Raw genomic sequence first — 25,506 nt, forward strand, 5'->3', positions numbered from 1 at the left:
CAGTAACATTTGTTTCAGAGATGAAATTAGTGGATTTTAGTCTGAATTTTAAATATTGTTGACTTTGTGTATTTAATAGTTCACTATTGTAAACACTGAAAGTTATTAACTTGAACATCATAATAATACTATACCTTTGTTTAAAACAACATAATGAATGTGTACAAAGTGCCAAGCCAAATTAACTAGTCTAATCAGGAAAACATGAAAGTAAAACTGTCATGATTAAATTTTTCACTTTTCAGCCAGTTATGTTGGCACTGTTTTAACGATAGCCACAGTAGCATGTTATTTTACACACACATACACACACCCCCAGTACAATCTAATGAAATGATAATGTGATTTCAGCCTGGGAAGCTACATGTAACTTATTTTGCACAAAAGTATGAACACTTCGTTTTGGATATATTAACATGGTTTTAAAAAAATGTTTAAAGTTTCAGTGAAAACTATAAGGTGTAAACTTTAAAACTTTGGATTTTTAATCAAGTATAATACATTTTCAAAAAAGATATATATATATATATATATATATATATATATATGATTCCCTTTATTGCTTGAGTCATCTGTGTGCTTATAGCTAAGATTGAGAGTTATCATCTAGATGATCTTTGTGATACAGAATGTATTTCCATATCTTTTTGCAAAAATATTGAGTATCTTTTGTTTTTTTTTAAGAAAATCATGACAATAACATAGTAGAATTGTCAAATCATTCTTTAGAAATCTGGATGAATATAAGAAAATATCTTAAGAGAGAGATTGTAGTATTTCCCAGAAGGAAGTTATAGAGGCAGCTTTATTGCCAATGAAAGTTATAGCTTAGATGTGAGGTCACAAAGGTATTTATAATATTTCACCCCTGAATTAAGCTCAACCACCCATCATAGAGAAAATTCAATAACCCAGAAGCTTACTAATCAACACCAGAGCCTTTCCCCAGCAAGCTTACCACCTGGCTGGCAGCAGCCCAGATGTACCGTATTTGTACACAAGCCCCCAGAGGTGTACCCCTACTGTCTCAAAGATGTTTGAAGAGGTGAAAGGTGGGGTTGGTGGAGGAGAGGCCAGGTCCTCTGTTGAATCTGTAGTCACATGATGTTTATACAATATTAAATGTCTGTCTGGAAACAAACTAAGAAAGATAAGTAATTATTTTCTTGCTTGGAAAGTTTTGAGTTTACGTAGATTAACTGTATCATATTTTACTCAATTTATTTTCAGTCATGAATTGCTGCTTCCAATCCATTAAATGGTCCTCTAGGACCAACACATCCCTCAAAACGTATAGCATTTGCTTTTTATAATATTCACCTCTAAGCAAATTTTTGCTTTAAGCAGAATTGCATGTTTTTGTTTTTGTTTAAGGACATTGGATCACTAACTATTAAAGTGCATTTTCCTAAGATCTGTGCATGAGTGGGTGGGAAAAAAGAACTCCTACAAATTTAGTCAGAAACAACAGGTCAAAACAGTTTTCTTGGAAAAGGGTCATAAATTTTTAATAGAAACAGCTAAAATTTCATCTTAATAAGAACCTCAGATTTTTAAAGAATGGTATGAAAATCATTCTACCACAAAGCTACCACACACAAGCTATGATGAACCTAACTGATCCACCTTAGAAGGATGAAAGACACCTGAGGTTTTCAATCTCTTCTCCCACTCTCCCATTTATTTTAAGAATGTTATTTATGAGTTTTGATTAATATTGAACCGGTAAGGAAATTGTTAGTTTCTTGATGGCACCCTCTTGTCTCTCTTATTTAGACTTACCTGAAAATGTTGATGTTTTTTAATAGTACTATGTTGACAAAATGGTTATCTGAAAGAAACATACTTGGAAATGTGACCAGGCCGGGTGCGGTGGCTCACCCCTGTAATGTTAGCACTTTGGGAGGCCAAGGTGATTGGATCACGAGAACAGGATTTCAAGACCGGCCTGGCCAAGATGGTGAAACCCCATCCCTATGAAAAACTCAAAAATTAGCCAGCCGTGCTGATGCTTGCCTAGTAATCCCAGCTACTCAGGAGGCTGAGGCATAGAATTGCTTGATCCCGTGAGGCGGAGGTTGTAGTGAGTCGAGATCACACCACTGCACTTCAGCTTGGGTAACAGAGCAACACTTCATCTCAAAAAAAAAAAAAAAAAAAAAAAAAAAAAAAATTAGGCCATAGGACATTGAGCTTTTAGAATGAGAGATATATATGCCAGCCAACATCTACCAACTATGGTGTTTAGGGTTAGGTGTAGCCAAAGGAAAGAGTTCAGAGCAGGTTAGCGGAATATACTCAGTTTTTTCTCCCAGATTCACAAATTAAATGAGTCACTTGTTCTCTTTTTGCCTCTTTTACTGGTAATATATTTGTAATAGCCTATCTCTATATTATGTTCTAGTGTATGTATGGGGCTGTGTATGTTGTCTGAGAACATAATATTAAAAGAAAAGTGAACTGAAATATACAAGTATGATAACAGTTAAAGAGAAGGAAAAAGAATCCTTTTTATTCACTTTAAATTCCTTTGTGCCTTGTCTTCGGCATTCATATAATAAGCAGACCATCTGTGGAATTAGTCTCCCCATATGCCTAAAGTGTACTAGACCTCCCTTACCCCCCCCCCAAATAACATGGAGACTGGAAAGCAGGATTCCTGGGTTCTCAGGCACTTACATTTGACTTTAGATTTCCTTATCTTTAAAATGAAATAATAATAATTGTAAAGCTACTTCATGGAGATTGTTGACATGGTCAAGAGTGCTAAAGTATTTGGAAGTGTTTTTGAAAGCTGATAACATGATAGAGTCATCTCTCAGTATCCATTCGGGATTGGTCCCAAGACCTTCTCAGTATACTAAATTCTGCAGATGCCAAGTCCGTGATATAAAATGGTGTCATATTTGCATATAACCTATGCATATCCTCCCATGTACTTTAAATCATTTCTAGATTACTTATAATACCTAATGCAATTCTCACACATCAGTTTATTTGTGTGGATTCAGTGTAATACTTTGCATGCAACAAATTCAAGTTTTGCTTTTTGGAACTTGGTGGAATGTTTTTTCCCAAAATATTTTATGTCTGAGGTTGTTTTAATTCATGGATGCAGAACCTACAGATACAGAGGCCCCACTGTACATATTCACAAAAGTAGTAACATAGCAGCAGTGTTGGTATCTAGTCAGGTAAGGAAACTGTAAAGTCCATTAAGGATTAGTAGAAAGTTGTAAGATTGAACACTCAGACCACTCAGGTTATGTGGACTCCAGGCCTAAACTAATAGTGAGGATCAGAACAAGTATCAGATCAGAAACCAGGCAATGGGCCCATAGGTCTGGAAGAAAAACAGAAAATGAGCAAGAAAGAAAGTCAAAAAGCCAAGTTAACAACTCAGGTAATAAAGACTCAAGAGATAAAGACTTGAAGGACTGTTCAGACACAAAAAAGAGATCTGTGGGGCCACAAAAGTGTTGATATCTGAGTCAACACTGGCCTTTGTTTCATAGGCTGGTCCTGTGCCAACTCCAAAGTTAGAACAAATCTTGAAGCAGCTGCCTGAGTCCTTGGCAAAAATATGTTCTTCACTGCATATCTGACCTCATCTCAAAACATCTCCTTCCAATTCATGATGCTCTAAATAGAATGCTTTCTTTATGTTCTTTGGATTTTCTAAACGCTTTCCTGCTTCAGGGTCTTGGTACAGGTACTTGCAGTTCCCTCAGCTCTTCAAATGGCTGGCGCCGTCTTGTCCATCTGAGACAAACGTTACCTCCTAAGGAGACTTTTCTATCTCACCGACCTAAAGGGATCCTCCAGGCTACCCTAGCATTCTACTCTACTGTGTTTTCTTGAGTTATTGCTATCTGAAATATTTGTTTCTGGTTATTGATTGTCTTTTGATCTTACCCTCTGTGGTAGAATGTAAACTCCATGAGAATAGCACTTTGTTTGCCTTATCCCAGTGATGTCTTCAGTACCTAGAACAGCCCTTGAACACAGAGCAAGTTCTAAGTAGTGTCTGTTGAATTAATTAATTAAAAAAATGAGGAATAAGAATGTAGAGAAAATAAACACCTCCTGACAGATGAGCACAGGGTATGTATTCTTATGTGATGTTTAATTAATAGACATGTAGGCTTAAGAATATTTGCTGGAAAGTCTGAAGTAAAAAAAAAAACTATATGCATATTAATTCTCTTCCTTTTCCAAATGTGGGTGAAAGTCAGGTTATTTAAGCTGTGTGTGTTTAAAATAATATGTTGTAACAGACACAAAAAGAATAAAATACCTAGGAATACAGCTAACCATGGATGTGAAACATCTCTACAACAAGAATTACAAGCCACTGCTCAAGGAAATCAAAGATGACAAAAGCAAATGGAAATATTTCATGCTCATGGATAGGAATGATCAGTATTGCTAAAATGGCCATACTGCCCAAAGTAATTTACAGATTCAATGCTATTCCTATCAAACTACCGATAACATTCTTCATATAATTAGTTATTTTCAAATTCACATGGAACAAAAAAAGAGTCCGAATATCAAAGGCAATCCTAAGCAAAAAGAACAAAGGTGGAGGTGTCATGTTACCTGACTTCAAGTTATACTACAAGGCTACAGTAACCAAAACAGCATGGTATGGTACAAAAACAGACAGGAAGACCAATGGAATAGAATAGTGAGCCTAGAAATAATGATACAGAGCTACAACCATCTGATCTTCAAAATTCATGAAAACAAGCAATGGGTAAAGGATTCTTTATTCAATAAACGGTGCTGGGATAACAGGGTAGTCATATGCGAAAGACTGAAACTGGACTCCTTCCTTACACCATATACAAAAATCAATTTAAGATTAATTAAAAACTTAAATATAAAACCTAAAACTATAAAAATCCTGGGAAATAACCTAGGAAATACCATCTAGGACGTAGGCCTTGGCAAGGATTTCGTGATGAAGATGGAAAAGCAACTGCAACAAAAACAAAAATTGACAAATAGGATCTAATAAAGTAAAGAGCTTCTGTCTGTTTACTCTGTTCAAATGAACTATGAAAAGAGTAAAAAGACAACCTACAGAATGGGAGAAAATACTTAGAAACTATGCATCTAACAAAGTTCTAATATCCAGCATCTGTAAGAAACTTAAATCAACAAGCAAAAAGCAAACAATCCTATTAAAAAGTAGGCAAAGGACATGAACAGACACTTTTCAAAGAAGACATACACATGCTCAACAAACATGAAAAAAAGCTCAGCATCACTAAATATTAGAGAAATGCAAATCAAAGACCCAATGAGATAGCATCTCATACCAGTCTGAATGGCTACTAACACAAAGTCAAAAAATAACATGCTGGGGAGGTTACTGAGAAAAGGGAATGCTTATATACTGCTGGTGGGCATGTAAATTAGTTCGGCCCTTGTGGAAAACAGTGCAGCAATTTCTCAAAGAACTTAAAACACAATTACCATTCAATTCAGCAATCCCATTACTGGGTTTATACCCAAAGGAATAGAAATCATTCTATAATAAAGATGTATGCACATATATGTTCATTATGGCATTATTCACAACAGTTAAAGACATGGAATCAACCTAAATGCCCATCAATAGTAGACTGCATAAAGAATATGTGACACGAGGCCGGGCGCGGTGGCTCAAGCCTGTAATCCCAGCACTTTGGGAGGCTGAGGCGGGTGGATCACGAGGTCGAGAGATCGAGACCATCCTGGTCAACATGGTGAAACCCTGTCTCTACTAAAAATACAAAAAATTAGCTGGGCATGGTGGCACGTGCCTGTAATCCCAGCTACTCAGGAGGCTGAGGCAGGAAAATTGCCTGAACCCAGGAGGCGGAGGTTGCGGTGAGCCAAGATCGCGCCATTGCACTCCAGCCTGGGTAACAAGAGCGAAACTCCGTCTCAAAAAAAAAAAAAAAAAAAAAAAAAAGAATATGTGACACATATACATTACAGACAGCTATGTAGCCATGAAAAAGAATAAGATCACATCCTTTGCAGGAATGTGTATGGAGCTGGAGACCATTACCCTAAGCAAACTAATGCAGGAACAGGAAACCCAGTATTGCCTATTCTCACATATAAGTGGGAGCTAAACACTGAAAACATACAGACACAAAGAAGGGACAACAGACTCTGGGGCTTACTTGAGGGTAGACAATGGGAGGAGGGAGAAGATTGAAAAACTGCCTGTCAGGTGCTATGCTTATTACCTGGGTGATGACATAATGTGTACACCAAACCCCTGTGACATGCAATTTATCTTTATGACAAACTTGCACATGTACTCCTGAACCTAAAATAAAAGTTAAATAAATAAATAAAATCCCCATTGTTGTTATTGTTATGTAAATTTGGCTCAGATTAAAACAACAGAAAGCTGATCTTTATTTTTAGTTAATTGATTCAAGTCATAACCTTTTCAGCAACAAGGTCTGTTTTATACTCCATGACTTACAAATCTTTTGACATTTGGGTGACAGAGTTTGTGTTTGTTAAATGATACAAAAAAATGCAAGTTGAAAACTTAAAGGTGGAGTTAGCTGAAAACAGTATCCAACGAAGCCTTTGTAAATTAATTATAAGTGATTATTTTGAGGCATTTGAAGAAGGGTATAGTAGGTGAGACCTGAGAAAACAGATTCTGCATACATAATATATGTGTTTCAATTTAGAAAGTTTTCTATTGTGAAAAATAAAGACTCCCTAGAGTTTCAGAAAATCAACATATATATCAGTTCTACATCTTTACCTTTGATGCTATCTAAGAATAAGTACAGTGATTGTACATTGATCTTTTGAAGTAATAAAGGTACTTTTCACAGTTTCTTACTATTAGTTTTTTTCTTTTGTTCTCACCTACTTTGAAATAAATCCAGACTAGAGAATGAGATGGTGATTGCATTTGCAGGAGAGTGGACCAAAAGGAGCACTCACTTCCCTCATTCATGGAGAAGCTCCAGATTGCCATTTTGATATTGTTTTCTTTGTCACAGGCAGAAATTTATGTTTCTTTTCTCTTTACCTTATTTATTCCAAACTAATTCCCAAGAACTGTGGTGTTGAAAATAATCTGTGAATACAGTGCATTGCTGTGCTATTTTAACCATCTAAATATACTGCATATGAGTTTGGCTTCAAGTTGAGCAAACACAATTAAATATGATGGCAGGAACAGCAGAAGGGGTGGTGGAGGCAGATTTCTGGCTGTCACTTTGGGGCCTGTCCAGGTGGACAATAACCATACATCTGAGAGGAAACAGAGATTAGAAAACATGTTTTAAAAGAGGCATTGATCTGTGGAGTTGATTGTTTGCTTTTAATGATAATAATTATTAAAGTACCTTTACCCTATATCAGATTATAGTGTGTGCCCTGTGGTGTGTAGAGAGTAGAAAATATTGTCTCTGGCCTCAAACTGCACACACTGCACTCTCAAATGACTGTTCTCAGGCAGTGCTACCATTAGCACAATGTTTATAGTTGCTCACAGCAGTAAATTCCTGGTGCAGCAGCAGGCGGCCTGGTTATGGAGAAGTGGGTTTAAGAAAAAGGAGAAGCTGATTTTATGAGTACACACCTCTCGGTCATTACATACATATGCCATGCCATTCAAATTTGGTGGGTTTTTTCATGCTCCAGTTCCCTAGCAAATTATTTTCTTCCTTCCTCCACCAAAAGACCTCAGACTCAGTGACTCTCTCTACCCATCATCTTCTCAAACAAGAGAAAGGTTTTCTCATTCTGAAATCTACAGCAGCATTTTTGCACAGAGATTTTATTTTTGCACAGAGATTGTCTAATATGTATTTAAAATGCATACAATTTTGTTTGTTTTTGTTTTTGTTTTTTTGAGATGGAGTCTCTCTTACTCTGTCACCAGGCTCGAGGGCAGTGGTGCAGCCTTGGCTCACTTCAGCCTCCACCTCCCAGGTTCAAGTGATTCTCCTGCCTCAGCCTCCCAAGTAGCTGGGACTACAGGCACGTGCCACCATACCCAGCTAATTTTTGTATTAAAATGCATGAATTTAACAATCTGATCCTCAGAATTTCTAGGGCTAAGGGAATTGGCACATGAACCAAACAAACTCTTTCATGTGTGTTATTTCCTGATGGGTAACTTGTATGTCTGTTATTTTTATGGTGTATAAAGCGCTTGCACCCTAATCTCCTTTGATTCTCACTACAATCATGTAGCAAGAGACAGGTACTCTTGAGGATGCAGAACATTAAATAATATGCCCAAGATCACAGACATTTCATGGCAGCTCAAAAGAGCCCCAAGATGAAGGCTTCTGGTTTTGCATTAGCCATAGTTCTGGTACTTTATCTACTAATATATACCACACTTCTGGTCAATTTTTTAATTAGCTGCATATTTACTATAATAATACTGATGATAATGAAGATAGCAAACATACAGAGTGTTTGCCATATGGCTGGCACAATTTAGGTGATTTATATATACATGTTTAACTGTAAATCCTTATAATAACCTTATAGAGTAGGTACCTTATTATTATTTTCCTGATAAGGACACTAAGGCACAGAGGTACAGAGGTCTAAGAGATGGTGCTTAGATTTTGGCTCGAGGCCATGTTCTTAATTGCTTCCCTCTAGGGCTTCTGTAGAGTCTCTATAATGGTTTGCTTATTTTCCTCATTCAACATTTTTGAACATCTCTTAAATGAAAGACATTTATGTATAATAAAATAACAATGTAGTAGTGATACCCCTTATGCTAGGGATATCCCAATATCCTTCAAAGGACCCCTTAGTGCTACTTTGCAGAATTTTTAATCCACTTTGAATTTTCACTTTGGTTGTCTCCCTGGTTCAAGCTCCCAAATCCCTCTTGCTGATTTGCCACCAATTACCTTACCAGGAAGATTAAAGCCATCTAATGTGAAACTCCCAACTTTCCTTCCTAAACCTCAATTTTGTTTTATCATCTCCAGTCCTTTGCCTATTATCCTCTAACCTTGGAGAAAGAGCCCTTTTCTAGTTAAAATTTGAGAGGTAAATTCACTATGAGGTATTGGGCTAAAATATTTGGACATTAACCAGTAGGCTTGAGGGAACCATCAAAGCCTTTAAGCCAAGGAATGACAGAACCAGAGAGCTACTTTAGCATATTAATAACACCTGGAGTGGAGGAACAGGAGGAAAGATTGGGTTAAAGATTATGGCTGGAGACTGAGGAAGAGATTATACAACACAGATATAAAATAAACTTCCAGGGAAGCTTATGGGCTCAGAAAAATCTATTCTTAACAATATTCCTCTCTGGAGACAGTGTGATCCAGATATTCTTAAAGTAGAAAGGTGTTGTGCTTATCTTTTCTTCAGAGAATGTCAGTTCAGATCTTCCAAGAAGCAGATGACAAGATAGAAGTCAAGGTGCAAGAGGATTTTGGAGAGAAATGCACATGAAGGATGAAAAGGAGGAAGTAGCAGTAGGTAGGGAAGGTTTCAGACTGAACTGAACTTCAGACTGAGCTGCTGATCTGATACCTGTGAAAGGAGAGGGAAGGAGGACTGGGGAGGAAGAGTCTCAGACAGCAAGGTTTTGACAAGGTCAAGGAGATGCCTGGAGCTAATAAAGTCACCCACTAGAAAAGTCCCATGCCTTGTAGGATGGACTAGCACTAGTACCTACACCTTGCTCAGACACTGGCTGTAAACAGCTTGGTAGAAGCATGACCTCAGCAAAAATACTATGATAGATACAGAGGAATGACAGCTGGGGTCATTAGTCAACTATGCTAACAGTAGAAGATTTGAGTGATGCATTTCTATGGCTACCACAGCAGGGACAGAAAGAGTAATTCTCTTACCTATGGGAAAATTATATGGATATGTGTTATATATGTTAATAGGAATGAAATATAAATAAAGGTCTCCATTGCTTTAGTGAAGTATAAAATAGGGAACCTAAATAAATATGTTAAATGCTATTGACAGAAATGCACAACTGGCAACATTTTGATGAAAGAAAGGTATAATAATTTTCTCAAAAGCAGCCGTGAGAGAATATTTGCCTGTCAAATTGAACCAAAATTCACTTTGTAATGAATTTTCTTCTACTTAATTATGCATTCTTACTGGCACTTTCGGATTCTTGCACTGGATCAAAAACTATTTAAAAACTTGCTTGTATAGGGTACATTTTTTTTCAATGACTATTCCCCTGTCATATACTATTCAGACCCAAAAGCCTCTGTGATTTTTTTTTTGAAAATGTTTTAGCATATTTTCCAGAAGGAGTAGCTGTCATAGGCCCATTGAGTCAGTTTGATTGAAGATGAAGAGAGAATTGACTTCTCTCAGGCTTATTGATCACCATTGGATATCTGTTTGTTTATGATGCTATATCAGCATAAAGAGAAGAAATTATCTCTTTGAAGATATTTTAACTATGACAATTATGAGAGAAATTTAAATAACTAAATATTATAATAACAAACGGAGTGACAAGTAGTAATATTCTTCATTTTATGTAGTAACATTTATAATTGACATGGTTTTGTTGTGTCCCCACCCAAATGCCGTCTTGAATTATAGTTCCCATAATCCTCGTATGTCATAAAAGGGACCAGCGGGAGGTAGTTGAATCAAGGGAGCTGTTTTTCCCATGTTATTCTCATGATAGTGAGTAAGTTCTTATGAGATTCCATGGGTTTAGAAGGGACTTCCTCCTCCGTTCAGATCTCATTCTCTCACGAGCCACCATGTAAAGAAGGACGTGTTTGCTTCCCCTTCCACCATGATTATAAGTTTCCTGGGAACTCCACAGCTATGCTGAACTGTGAGTCAATTAAACCTCTTTCTTTATAAATTTCTTTTACTAAAAATATATTTTTTTATAAAAAACCTCTCTCCTTTAGAAATACACAGTCTTGGGTATTTCTTCATAGCTGCATGAGAAGGAACTAATACAGTAAACTGGTATCAAGGGAGGGGGGTACTGCTATAAGCATACCTAAAAATGTGGACGCAACTTTGGAACTGGTAACAGGCAGACGTTGAAACAGTTTAAAGGATTCAGAAGGAGACAGGAAAATGTGGAAAAGTTTGGAACTTTCTAGAGACTTGGAGGGTTCAGAAGACAGGGAGATGTGAGAAAGTTTTGAATTTCCTAGAAACTTGTTGAATGGCCTTGACTAAAATGCTAATAGTGATACAGACAATGAAATCCAGGCTGAGGTGGTCTCAGATGGAGATGAGGAACTTGTTGAAAACTGGAGCAAAGGTGACTCTTGCTGTACGTTAGCAAACAGACTGGCGTCTTTTCCCCCATCCCTAGAGATCTGTGGAACTTTGAACTTTAGAGAGGTGATTTAGGGTATCTGGCAGAAGAAATTTCTAAATGACAAAGTGTTAAAGAGGAAATAGAGCATAAAAGTTTGGAAAATTTGCAGCCTGATGATGTGATAGAAAAGGAAACCCCATTTTCTGGGAAGAAATTTAAGCCCGCTGCAGAAATTTGCATAAGTAACAAGGAGCTGCATGTTAATCACCGAGACAGTAAGGAAAATATCTCCATAGCTTGTCAGAGACCTTCATGGCAGCCCGTCCTATCACAGGCCTGGAGACCTAAAAGGGAAAAATGCTTTGTGGCCTGTGCCCAGGGCCCCCCTGCTCTGTGCAGCCTTGGGACATGGTTCCCTGTATCCCAGCTGCTTCAGCTCCAGCCTTGGATAAAAGGGGTCAAGGTACAGCTCAGGCCATTGCTTCAGAGGGTGCAAGCCCCAAACCTTGGCAGCTTCCACTGCAATCCCCAAACGTTAGCAGCTTCCACATGGTTTGGTACTGCAGGTACACAGAAGACAAGAATTGAGGTTTGGAAACCTCTGCCTAGATTTCAGAGGATGCATGCAAATGCATGGATGTCAGGCAGAAGTTTGATGCAGAGGCAGATCCCTCATGGAGAACCTCTGTTAGGTCAGAGTGGAAATGAAATGTGGAGTCAGAGCCTCGACACACCTGTCCCATTAGGGCACTGCCTAACGGGTCTGTGAGAAGAAGGCCACCATCCTCCAGACCCTGGAATGGTAGATCCACTAATACTTGCACCTCACCCCTGGAAAAGCTTCAGGAACTCAGCACCAGCCTGTGAAAGCAGCCAGGAGCTGGCGGGGGTGGGGGGTTATACTCTTCAAATCCACAGGGGCAGAGCTGCCCAAGATCATGGAAGCCCACGTCTAAAATCAGCATCACTTGGATGTGAGACATGGATTGAAAGAAGATCATTTTGGAGCTTTAATAACTTCCCTGCAGGATTTCATACATGCATGGGGCCTGTAGTTGCTTTGTTTTGGCCAATGTCTCTCATTTGGAGCAGGTGTTTATACCCAATGCCTGTACCCTTGTATCTAGGAAGTAACCAACCTGCTTTTGATTTTATAGGCTCATAGGTGGAGGGACTTGCCTTGTTTCAGATGAGATTTTGGACTTGGACTTTTGGGTTAATGCTGGAATGAGTTAAGTCTTTGGGGGACTGTTGGGAAGGTATGATTGTGTTTTGAAATGTGAGGACATGAGATTTTGGAGGGGCCAGTGGCAGAATGATATAGTTTGGCTGTGTCCCCATTCCAAATCTCATCTTAAATTGTAGTTTCCATAATTCCCCTGTGTTGTGGGAGGGACTCGGCAGGAGGCTGACTCATGGGGATGGTTTCCACTATACTGTTCTCATGATAGTGAGTTCCTACGAGATCTGATTGTTTCATAAGGGGCTTCTCCCTTTGTGTGGCTCTCAGCAGGAGGCTGACTCATGGGGGTGGTTTCCCCTATACTGTTCTCGTGATAGTGAGTTCCTATGAGATCTGATTGTTTTATAAGGGGCTTCTCCCTTCGTGTGGCTCTCATTCTTTTCTCTCCTGCTGCCTTGTGAAGAAGGACATGTTTGCTTCTCCTTCCACCATAGCTGTGCTTCCCTACCTCTGTGGAACAGTGAGTCAATTAAGCCTCTTTACTTTATAAATTGCCCAGTCTTGGGTATGTCCTTATAGCAGTGTAAGAATGGACTAATACAATAATACTGTAAATATTACAGTATTTTTTTGATGTGATGTATATTAAATTAGTTAGGATACTTGTAGGACTTTCTTATACTGTAAGTGAAACTCATACCTTAGTGTACCTTGAGGATACAGCTCTAAATCTGAGCTTTTTTTTCCCCTCATAATATGAAGTCTGGTGAAAAAAAATTTTAATCAATATGTTTTTATATCCAGAATATTTAAAAAATTTATTTTATAATAAACTATAAGAAATATTTATACATGTATTATTTCAAATGGTACATGAAGATATAAAATGTAAAATACCCCCCACCAGCTCCTGAATCACACAAGTCCCATTCTAATTATAATTATTTGAAGCATTTCTGTTTTTATTTATTTGTTGATAGAGCTAAGGGATATGCTATGACACTATGTTTTTAAATTTATCAACTTATGTTTTTGACTCCTTGCAATATAAATACAGAATTTAACTCAAATTACTATCTCTCTTTTCCCCATCAAACTCTGCTGATAAAAATTTTAATTTTAGTTTTCCATTGGTTACCTTTATGTGATATAACCTCTATTTTAAAATAATTTCTCTGCTTATATTTTATTTTTTAAAGACTTACGTAAAGTAAAATTCAGTGTTCTTGTACAGTTCTGAGTTATGACAAATGAATAAAGTTATTTAACAATCACCACAATTGAAATACAGAAAGTTTTATCATCTCCGAAAATTCCTCTGTGCTGACCCTTTGTCACTTCCTAACTCCATACCAACCTGTGGCAACCACTGACCTATTTTCTATCCCTATATGTTTATCTTTTCAAGGATGTTATAGCAATGGGTTCCTCCATTTGTCTTTTTTTTTTTTTTTTGTATAATAGTAGTTCATTATATGGTTTTGCCACAGTGTTTGATCCATTCACCTTTTAAAGGACATTTGGGTTGTTTCCAGTATTTGGCGATTGTGAATTAAGCCTCTAAGAACATTTGTATACAGGTTTTGCATGAAGATAAGTTTTTATTTAACTTGGATAATATGTGGGAGTGGGAGTGCTGGTCGTACTATACATTTACGTTTACATTTATGAAGAAACTATGACTTCTTGGGTTTTATGCTCCCTCTGAGAAAACTGATGCCAGACTGATTCTTCTTCCCTGTCCTCTCCTTGTCTGCTCTTAGGGACTTTTTACCTCAGTCATTCTGAAATGAGATTGTGTCTATGTACAAGTCTTTGGTTTCTCTTGGCACTGAGTAGGCCACATCAATATTATGATTTTCTTCAGATAACAGGATATTTTTTTCCTATTTTTGATTATTCTCCTTGCCCCATGCCCCAATTACATCTTAACTCCCCTTCTGGAATTCTTAAGACAGATGTTCTGATACCTTCTTTCCTCGGACATTGCTAAAGGCTTGTTAGCCTCCGCCCTTTCATTTTCACTCTCTGCATCCTTCTCTTCTCTTTTCCTGTAGCTACCTCATTGGTTCATATAGCCTCAGGTGATTATCTCAGGTATTGAAATCAAATGCCTTCAGGGGCTGGGCAAATAATGTAAATATGTCAAGGCAAAGTATAATACAGTAGGGGAAAGTGAATGCATTCACTTCTATTTTTAAATGATTCTATGCTAGCTAAATAATGCTTGTCATCAAAATGGATTAGGCCCAACGATTTGATTAGGCCCACCACTAAATCCATGCCCCCCAAATCTTGAATCTATAACTCTAGTCTTCATTGTTCAACAACACCTCTAGATTCCATATTCTTGGATTTTTCCCCCATAATAATATTTATTTGGATCTTACTAGGTCTTACTCTGTCACCTAGGCTGGAGTGCATTGGTTCAATCTTGGCTCCCCACAGCATCAATGCCCCAGGCCCAAGTGATCCTCCCTCCTCAGCCTCCTGAATAGCTGGGACTACAGGCTCACTGAGCTAATTTTTGTATTTTTAGTAGAGAAAGGGTTTTGCCATGTTACCTGGGCTGGTCTCAAACTCCTGGGCTCAAGCAATCCACTTGCCTTAGCCTCCCAAAGTGCTCAGATTACAAGTGTGAGCCACCACAGCCAACCATTTATAATAATTTAATGCAATAACTCTCAACTCACATAGAATTTAGATTATCATAATTAAAACTGCCCCCACTTCAGAGTTGTATGACTTCTGTATTAATGGCACTTACAGGTTGCTGGCCTTAGCCTAGAAAACTTGAAGTACTTTGCAGTTTCTATTTCTCATCTATATTCTCTTAGACCACATGCCTCTGTGTATTTCCTCTAAAGATGTCTCACATCCATTTCTTTTTGTTCCCATATGCCTCCACTCTCAAAATTCAGTGCCTTCACCTGTTCATGCCTCCATAGCCTGTTTTACTCCAGTAGGAATATCTCTAATCTGTGTATCTGCTGGATTAACTTGGTTTCTCTCCTTACATTTTTCCTGCACTATAAGACCAATTATAAATAACTGCCCATTGATGGTGGCTCACACCTGTAATCCCAGAACTTTGGGAGGCCCAGGTGAGTGGATTGCTTGAGCCCAGGAGTTCGAGACCAGTCTGGGCAACATGCAGAAACCCTATCTCTACAAAAAATACAAAAATTAGCTGGGTGTCGTGGCATGCACCTGTGGTTCCACTACTCCGAGGGCTGAGGTGGCAGGATTACTTGAGCCCAGAAGATCAGAACTGTAGTGAGCCATGATTGCATCACTGCACTCCAGGCTAGGCAAATTTCAAATAATAGTAACACTTTTAAAACAAAGAAATAGCATATTTATAATCTCATCCCATCATGCTGACTCAGCTCTTTTCTCCTCATTCTCTTTATATGTATACAACACACACCTCCTTTCACACAGTCACAATGAGGGGATCTGTACTTACAATGGGGGGTTCAACATTTTTCACAAAACTATTCTGTGATTCATCCATGTAAAGATACATAGTTTTTAACAGCTTAGCTTTATACCAAATTAATGTAGCACAATTCACCTAATAATTTCCCTATTCCTATACATTTAAGGCTGCTTCCAGATTTTTGCTTTGCTGCTTTTAAATATTAAACTGCCATGAATACACAAATTACTTTCTAATGCTGAAAGAATAAGGGTGAAACATAAAAGGACACAGAGAAATCTGTTTTACGAATTACCAAAATCGAAGGGATAAGAGCTGGAGTGAAATACAGAGATTTCTAATTTTTTTTTCTGCCACTTCCACTTTAAAACGTGCTGTGGTTACACATTGACTGTAGCACCAAACCCAAACTCTTCAGCCCCAATGTCAAGGCACCCTTCTCCTGGTCCTCTCATTCACCAAGTGCTTCCACTGTAATGTGGCCCACCATCCCATTGACCACTCTAGCGTACAATCCTACGAGGTTCAAATCGTTTCTCTACCACTTTCTCTAGGCTTCCTTTTTCTTACCCCTTTTCTTATCCTGATTTCTTATGACAGGGAAAATGGTAGCATCTGTTTTGTTGAGTGGCTGGGCAGATAATAAAAACTTAACTTTCAGCAGGTCATTAGTACAAGGCCTGAAACATAGGAAATTCTCTTTAAATATGAGTTATTATTATTTCTAGCTATTATTCGATCCTCCTGTTTGGACAGGTCAGAGCAAGTTGCAAGGGTAAACAGTAGGCCAGGGACTAAATAGTAAGGTTCAGCCCAAGACTCCAGGTAATTGCAAAATGAGGACATGGCTGAGAAGAAGAAACAGAAATGGGAGGAGGAGCTACCCAGAGCAGTCTTATATTAAGTGCTGGCTGTGTGATGTGTGTCTGGGTTCAAGGCAGCAGGTGAGTCAGGAAGCTGATGCTGGCTATACTCATGAGCCAAAGGTAGGGAATGTTACTGCCCAATGGGTTTACTTTACCTGCTACCTAGGTAGAGCTGATTTATCAAGACAGGGGAATTGCAATAGAGAAAGAGTAATTCACACAGAGCTGGCTGTGTGGGAGACTGGAGTTTTATTATTACTCAAATACGTCTCCCAAGAATTTGAGGGTTGGAGTTTTTTAGGATAATTTGGTAGGTAGTGGGCCAGTGAGTTGGGAGTGCTAATTGGTCAGGTCAGAGATGAAATCATAGGGAGTTGAAGCCGTCCCCTTGTGCTGACAGTTCCTGGGTGGGGGCCACAAGACCAAAAGGGCCAGTTTGTCAATCTGGGTGGTGCCACCTGATTTACTGAGTGCAGGGTCTGCAAAATATCTCAAGTACTGATCTTAGGTTTTATCATAGTGATTGCATCCCCAGGAACAATTTGGGGAGGTTTAGAGTCTTGCGGACCCCAGCTGCATGACTTCTAAAACATAATTTCTAATCTTCTGGCTAATTTGTTAGTCCTGCAAAGTCAGTCTAGTCTCCAGGCAGGAAGGGGCTTTGTTTTGGGAAAGGTCTGTTATCATCTTTGTTTCAAAGCTAAACTGTAAACTAAGTTCCCCCCAAAGTTAGTTCAGCCTATGCCTAGGAATGAACAAGGACAGCTTGAAGGTTAGAAGCAAGACGGAGTTAGTTAGGTCAGATCTCTTTCACTGCAATAATTTTCTCAGCGTTTTGTAAAGGCAGTTTCAGGAACCTGCGGCCACAAAGGGCTAATACTTGGCATTCTTTCAGTGATCTACTGTGAAACAGGTCCTGTGTCCAGCTGTGGCTTTTGATTTACATAGAAATCAGAACCTAGACATGGAATTACCAGCATCAAGAATGAAACTTGATGCGGGCATCTGCCCTCTCAGACAGGGATTATTTATAATTTCATAGCCAGAATTAAAGTTCTGGCAAAGTGGCATTGTTGTTTGGGGTAGATACCCGGGGTTTGTTGTCTCATGCCAGGAGAATCTGTGTATCTGCTGGATTAACTTGGTTTCCCTCCTTACATTTTTCCTTCACTATAAAACCAATTACAAATAACTGCCCATTGATGGTGGCTCACACCTGTAATCAGAACTTTGGGAGGCCCAGGTGAGTGGATTGCTTGAGCCCAGGAGTTCGAGACCAGCCTGGGCAACATGCAGAAACCCTATCGGTACAAAAATATAAAAATTAGCTGGGTGTCGTGGCATGCACCTGTGGATGCCAACACAGGAAGTGAGTTTAGGAGTAGAGGTTTAATAGTCAAAAGAAAGAAAAAGAACAGCTCTTTCTCTTGGGAGAGAGAGAGCGGCACCCAAATGTGACTTTTGGCCCACAGTGGAGTGCATGGGATTTACAGACAGGCTCGAGGAGGTGTGTCTGATTTACATAGGGCCCACAGACTGGTTTGGAGCAGGGTGACATTTACATAGCCACCCCACCCTAATCTTCTTATGCAAATGGAGTCTTTGCCTGGCTGGTGCCATATTGTCTTCTCCTTACTGTACACATGGTTTGGCGAAGAGATGGGAAGATGGCGCCATTTTGAACGTGCCTAGTCCCCAGGTAGCCCCTTTCCTATTGGCATGCACCTGTGCAAGAGTCTACTTTGCCTTTCTACGTCTGCAGGTCGATTTTACAGGCTGCTTTTCGTTAGAGAAGAAAATGACTTGGGGCTGCTTTTCATTAAAAGGAAAACCTTACCAAGGACTTTGTTACCCTCCCTATCAAACTAAATAATTTCTTCTTAACTCTTACATATTGGGAGATGAGAGAGAGAACAGAGGTGACAGATGAGAAAATGACACAACCAGAGTTGGAGAGATACCATTCAGAAATGAAGCATATCCTGATATCCACAAATGAGAGCTCCATGTTAATGACTTCTACAGCCTTGCCCACTTTCATCTGTTCTGCTTGTGCTATCATCACTCCACTCTGCCTGTCCAAGACCCACTCAGGCCCTCCATCCCTAGCCCCTTTCCAGTTCTGTAGCTCTCAAAAACCTTCTGTCTTCCCAATTCTTGGGGCATTTATACACTAAGTTATATATATCGGTGTACAGCATGTGCTACCTTGTGAGGTTCACTCATGCTTTTTGGTCTCCCTAAATACACTAATAGCCCCTGGAGAACAAGGATCTTGGGCTCTTCCTGCTTGTCACTTGTACTGTAAAGCACAGTGGTGAAAGCAGAAAGCTTGTCTGTTCTGCTCACGCTTTTGGCTCTCAGTCTAAATTTATTGTTTTGAAGTGACTTGCTTTCGCTTATAGAACTTTCTGGGTAAGGAAAGAATCACCAAGAGAAAGAAACCTTGTTAATTCATGTATTACTTTTTTTTATTTTAGAGATAGAATCTTGCTCTGTTGCCCAGGCTGGAAAGCAGTAGCTTGATCACAGCTCGCTGTGTCCTCGAATTCCTGGGCTCAAGTGATCCTCCCACCTCAACCTCCTGAGTAGCTGGGACTACAGGCATGAGCCACCATGCCTGGTTAGTTTTTTTAAAAAAATATTTTTGTAGAGATGGGATCTTTCATCTGGCCTTAAGTGATCCTCCTGCCTCAGCCTGCCTAAGCACTAGGATTATAGGTGTAAACTACCACACCTGGCCTCATTTTTAAAAACTTTAAAAAACAATGTTAGCCCAGGTGTGGTGGCTCATGCCTTTAATCCCAGCACTATGGGAAGTCAAGATGGGCAAATCACGAGGTCAGGAGTTCGAGACCAGCTTGACCACATGGTGAAACCTCATCTCTACCAAAAATACAAAAATTAGCCAGGCATGGTGGTGCATACCTGTAATCTCAGCTACTCAGGAGGCTGAGGAAAGAGAATCCCTTGAACCCAGGAGGCAGAGGTCACAGTGAGCCGGGATCACGTCACTGCACTCCAGCCTGAGTGACAGAGCAAGACTCTGTCTCAAAAAACAAACAATCAAACAAACAAAAGAAAACAAAACAAAACAAAATGTTAAATCACATGCATTCTCATTAGAAGTTGAGCAATAACTGCAGATATTGTATGAAGTTGCTAACCTCTTGCTCTGCTTTACCTTATAATTCCACCCATCCAAGGTAACAAATCATTCCTGTTCTTTATTTCTCATTTAAACCTTAACATTGTCCTCATTCCAGAGTTTTAAAAGAAAAAGACAGGATACATACTGTGATTTAGAAACATAACAGAAAAATAGAATATTCTATTTTTCCATTCAATTGAAGTTTTCTAAACCCGTAAAAAGATATGAGATTTAGCTATTGACCTAGAAGCTTATGGATCTCTTATTGTCAAATAATTGATTATTCCAGGTTAATGAATTAAACCTACTAACAGTCAGTGTCCTAGGATTAAAAAAAAAAAAAAAAAAAGAAAACTGTTCTGTGCTGGCCAGATTTGGAAAGAAGTCAGTAACCTGATTAAGGCTTCGTTGTTTACCTAACTTGCCCTGAAGGCTCTTCTCACCAGCATTATGTCTTTGCTATATGTATTCATCTGGTTCAGCCCAGAATCAGTGATGAACACCTACAGGTTCATTTCAGCAAGGCAGAACTGTAAATGGCTCGAAGCTAGTTAGGACTCCCTGGAAATAGATAGCTTTGTATAAAGAACAATTCAGCTTCTTCTTATTTTATTATACAGAGAATATATTTGCTAGCAGACAACATATTATATAACCCACAAAATACGCTGTGTTGATTATAAGAATACTTCCAGCCCATTTTTCAGTCCAGCAAGACTTGGAGTAAATAGATAAATCTGTGACTGTTTGTTCATTCTTCCATCCATCAAACATTCACTAGACATAGCAAATAAAGAAATGAGCCAGACACAGCCCCTGCTGTCAAGGAACTCAGAATCTAGTGGAGGAGATAGACTAAAAAGTGGTGGGTATAGCTATAATAGAGGTTTATGCAAGTTACCATAGAAGTACAGTAGAAGATCACAGAGGAGGGAAGATAACTCAAGCTGAATGCAGAGGGAGTCAGGACTTACATCTGGAAATGGGGATACCTGAGCTATGAGTCAGCCAGGTAGCCAAGGTGAGAGATAGTCTAGACAAAGGGTTCAACATAAGTAGTAACACAACATTAGATAAAGCATGTTGCATCCAGGTTTTTGGCTAGAGTGATGGTTTCTTCATTACATTTTTCACTTTTAAATCAATTCAACCTGCAAAATACAGGCACAGTGAGTGAATGTAAGCCTACTTAGGACAAAGTCAGAGGCCAAACTGAATAAGGGGCGGTGGGAGTAGAAGGGGCACCTGTCCTATTTAGGTCAATCACTGGAGAATATTGAAAGAGTTACAGATTCTTTCTTTCCAATCGTTGGTCTCATCCGACCCTAGAGGTTTTCAGGTATGTGTAAGCAATTGCAGGGCCTGTGTAGTTCATAGATCAAATGGCCTTGTAGACTGTCACTAAAATTTTATTTGCCTTATATTTATACAGCTGGATAGGATGTGCCTTCATGAGGGCACTCTTGGTGCATGATTGATGGCTTTTCAGACAAGATGTGCTAGCTTAATACTGGCCTTGGTCAAGTAAGAGAGGTGCACCTGATTTGTCTTGCTCTTAATGTCAGTGTTCTTGCAGCCTGTTCTGCACATTCTGTTCTTCAGTGTGTATAAGTTTGTCTCCAAATAGCAAGAATTGCCTGAAAGCAGTAGGACTGCCTGAGAAATGGAGTGATGCTTCTGAGTCCATGTGTTTATGTTTGTTCCTCTGAACTGGCAGGTCTGAGATGGCCTCAAATTAAATTTATAGACCCTAAGGGTTTCTGAGGAAGAAACAGGAAAAATTAATTGTTCATTTTCCTCTTTTAGCCCATAATCCAAAAATGGTTTTAGGACTAAAATTTGATTTCAGTAAGAGTACATACATATAGATGCTTGTTCATTACAACTCTGAAAATGTGGATTATATGTGTGATTTTAATGCATTCGTTGGAAATAATATTATTTTTCACAAAGTAAAGGCATCCATAATTTTGCTACAAGGAAGAATATTTGCTTCCTCTCACACATTTTATTTAATAATTTTACTTCTTTAAAAGCAAAACAGCACACAATTTGAAAATGAAATTTCCCCAAAGTGTTCAGTTTGCTAATATGTTTTTCATTTTCTTCATTATGCTATAATGGAATGTTGCCATACTTTGAAATGTGCAATTTATCTCCCTGGAGGCAGCAGATGGTGTGACTAATCTGTCTTTTGGTACAGGATTTATCATGAGAGATGGCATCTAGGACTACACAAAATGGGGGCCCTGCCCTCAAAAAGCAGTGACTCTTTATCATTATAACATTTAGGTACATTTTATTATTTTTAAATATGTAAAACCTGCAAAAATGAAAAGGTTTTAGCACTTTTAAAGAAAACTTTTTATATGTAAGAAAATAGTAGGTAGAATCTATTGAGTTATTTTAATTATATTTGCAAGTGTTTTCTTTGCTAAATGTCTTCATTGCTAGAAAACCAGTTAACCTCTTGGGAAGGACATGATTTTGTTAGGATTTCCACCCTAGTCTCTGTTCTACAGCTTAATTTGAGAAATCACTTTTGGCTGGTAGGACTGAGTATTTTATTATTTTAGGTCAGCAAAATAAACTTGAGGATTATTATATAGACCTATGGTACTTAGCCTTGGTTGCACATTAGAATAATTTGGGAAGAGACTTTTTAAAATGCCCAGGCCTCTCACTACCAATTAAATCAGAATCTCTAGGGTAGGGCAACAATTGTAGTTACTTTAAAATTTTTTCCAATGTGATTAAAATTGCAGCCAAGTTTGAAGTCATTTACATCACAGTTGGGAAATTTGTTGAAATGATTGATCACTTAGTGAATGCTTAAATAGTCATTGTTGACATTGACATTATTCAGGTAAGTCTTAAAAGAATCTATGTTTTTATCAGCCAAAATCAGTCCTTCCTAATAAACATCACAGAATTACAAATTAAGGTTAGTAAATTGCTAAATATTTTTCATTTCCTAATTCTTAGTATAGGCATTGAATAGGAAACTGGAAAAAATAGCAATGATTGTGATGTTAATGAAGAATTATCCTTAGTTTATGCCATGATAGAATAAAGAAAAATTTTTTTTTTTTTAAGTTTTTTTTTTATTGCATTTTAGGTTTTGGGGTACATGTGATGGACATGCAAGATTGTTGCATAGGTACACACATAGCAGTGTGATTAGCTGCCTTCCGTCCCCTCACCTGTATCTGTCATTTCTCCCCATGCTATATCTTCCCACCTCCCCACCCCCCCACCCCTCCCCCATTTCCCCCCAACGGACCCCAGTGTGTAGTGCTCCCCTCCCTGTGTCCATGTGTTCTCATTGTTCAACACCCGCCTATGAGTGAGAATATACGGTGTTTGATTTTCTGCTCTTGTGTCAGTTTGCTGAGAATGATGGTTTCCAGGTTCATCCATGTCCCTACAAAGGACGTGAACTCATCGTTTTTGATGGCTGCGTAATATTCCATGGTGTATATGTACCACATTTTCCCTATCCAGTCTATCATCATTGGGCATTTGGGTTGGTTCCAGGTCTTTGCTATTGTAAACAGTGCTGCAATGAACATTCGTGTGCACGTGTCCTTGTAGTAGAATGATTTATAATCCTTTGGGTATATACCCAGTAATGGGATTGCTGGGTCAAATGGGATTTCTATTTTTAGGTCCTTGAGGAATCGCCATACTGTCTTCCACAATGGTTGAATTAATTTACATTCCCACCAACAGTGTAAAAGTGTTCCTATTTCTCCACATCCTCTCCAGCATCTGTTGTTTCCCGATTTTTTAATGATCGCCATTCTAACTGGTGTGAGATGGTATCTCAATGTGGTTTTGATTTGCATTTCTCTGATGACCAGTGATGATGAGCATTTTTTCATATGTTTGTTGGCCTCCTGTATGTCTTCTTTTGTAAAGTATCTGTTCATATCCTTTGCCCATTTTTGAATGGGCTTGTTTGTTTTTTTCTTGTAGATCTGCTTTAGTTCTTTGTAAATTCTGGATATCAGCCCCTTGTCAGATGGGTAGGCTGCAAAAATTTTTTCCCATTCTGTTGGTTGCCGATTCACTCTACTGACTGTTTCTTTTGCTGTACAGAAGCTGTGGAGTTTGATTAGGTCCCATTTGTCTATTTTGGCTTTTGTTGCCATTGCTTTTGGCATTTTGATCATGCAGTCCTTGCCTACACCTATGTCCTGAATGGTTTTGCCTAGATTTTCTTCTAAGGTTTTTATGGTATTAGGCCTGATGTTTAAGTCTTTAATCCATCTGGAGTTAATTTTGGTGTAAGGTGTCAGGAAGGGGTCCTGTTTCTGCTTTCTGCACATGGCTAGCCAGTTTTCCCACCACCATTTATAAAACACGGAGTCCTTTCCCCATTGCTTGTTTTTGTCAGGTTTGTCGAAGATCAGATGGTTGTAGGTATGTTGTATTTCCTCTGAGGCCTCTGTTCTGTTCCATTGGTCTATATCTCTGTTTTGGTACCAGTACCATGCTGTTTTGATTACTGTAGCCTTGTAGTATAGTTTGAAGTCCGGTAGTGTGATGCCTCCTGCTTTGTTCTTTTTGCTTAGAATTGACTTGGCTATGCGGGCTCTCTTTTGGTTCCATATGAAGTTTAAGGTGTTTTTTTCCAGTTCTGTGAAGAAGGTCATTGGTAGCTTGATGGGAATAGCATTGAATCTGTAAATTACTTTGGGCAGTATGGCCATTTTCATGATGTTGATTCTTCCTAACCATGAACATGGAATGTTTCTCCATCTGTTTGTATCCTCTCTTATTTCGTTGAGCAATGGCTTGTAGTTCTCCTTGAAGAGGTCCTTTACGTTCCTTGTTAGTTGTATTCCTAGGTACTTTATTCTCTTTGTAGCAATTGTGAATGGCAGTTCGTTCTTGATTTGGCTCTCTTGAAGTCTATTACTGGTGTATAGGAATGCTTGTGATTTTTGCATGTTGATTTTGTATCCTGAGACTTTGCTGAAGTTGTTTATCAGTTTCAGGAGATTTTGGGCTGAGATGATGGGGTCTTCCAGATATACAATCATGTCATCTGCAAATAGAGACAATTTGATTTCCTCCTTTCCAATTTGGATACCCTTTATTTCTTTTTCTTGCCTGATTGCTCTGGCTAGAACTTCCAGTACTATATTGAATAGGAGTGGTGAGAGAGGGCATCCTTGTCTAGTGCCAGATTTCAAAGGGAATGCTTCCAGCTTTTGCCCATTCAGTATGATATTGGCTGTTGGTTTGTCGTAAATAGCTTTTATTGTTTTGAGATATGTTCCATCAATACCTAGTTTATTGAGGGTTTTTAGCATAAAGGGTTGTTGAATTTTGTCAAAGGCCTTCTCTGCATCAATCGAGATAATCATGTGGTTTTTGTCTTTGGTTCTGTTTATGTGGTGAATTACGTTTATGGACTTGCGTATGTTGAACCAGCCTTGCATCCCCGGGATGAATCCTACTTGATCATGGTGGATGAGCTTTTTGATATGCTATTGCAATCGGTTTGCCAGTATTTTATTGAAGATTTTTGCATCTATGTTCATCATGGATATTGGCCTGAAATTTTCT

The 25,506-nt window shown here is 38.7% G+C and overlaps 1 protein-coding gene across 1 annotated transcript in view; it reads left to right on the forward strand.

Moving 5' to 3' along the window:
* Window positions 1–25,506, forward strand: part of KIAA0825 (KIAA0825 ortholog) — a 466,326-nt gene that overhangs the window by 227,260 nt on the left and 213,560 nt on the right. The gene's annotated exons all lie outside the window — the stretch shown is intronic.

Source organism: Saimiri boliviensis, chromosome 1 (assembly GCF_048565385.1).
Source record: "Saimiri boliviensis isolate mSaiBol1 chromosome 1, mSaiBol1.pri, whole genome shotgun sequence".
Classification (NCBI taxonomy): Eukaryota; Metazoa; Chordata; class Mammalia; order Primates; family Cebidae; genus Saimiri; species Saimiri boliviensis.